Below are 491 nucleotides of genomic sequence, written 5' to 3' on the forward strand. Positions count from 1 at the left end.
GGTCGCACGGTAGTAGGGTGACTTTTACGAGGCGGGCTCAAACCTTTGAGTGCACACTCCTCAAGCTGCTTTTCTCGGGACCGCGCATGATCACTCGGAAGCACGAGATCGAGGGCATGATAAGTGAGCGTTGAGAAGATAATTTTGCTCCCATTGTACTCAAGGTAAACCAAGTATAAATGACCATTTTATTCTCAGTTTTATTTGTAGGCTATGTCTTGGGTGGCCTCTGCATAATGCATTTCATTACTAAAATGGCACCGTGAAAGGAGAAATTACTATTCAGATATTCGTGTTTTCACACCTTAATTCATTGGTTGTAGGCTAGTTGAATGTAAAGTGAGCAGCATGGCCAAGTCCTATATTTTTATATTTTTTCTGGCACATAATCAGTAATTATGGATGGATTGTCAAGGCTCTTTTGTTAACACGGCCATTAAGACCCGCAGGTGAGCTAGCCTACTGATATTCCTTTAGGCCCAATATTCGCT

This window comes from Alosa pseudoharengus, unplaced genomic scaffold (assembly GCF_046254945.1).
Source record: "Alosa pseudoharengus isolate Yale_2024_CS ecotype anadromous, Long Island Sound unplaced genomic scaffold, YU_APseudo_1.1 YU_APseudo_1.1_scf_4, whole genome shotgun sequence".
In the NCBI taxonomy this organism is placed as follows: domain Eukaryota; kingdom Metazoa; phylum Chordata; class Actinopteri; order Clupeiformes; family Clupeidae; genus Alosa; species Alosa pseudoharengus.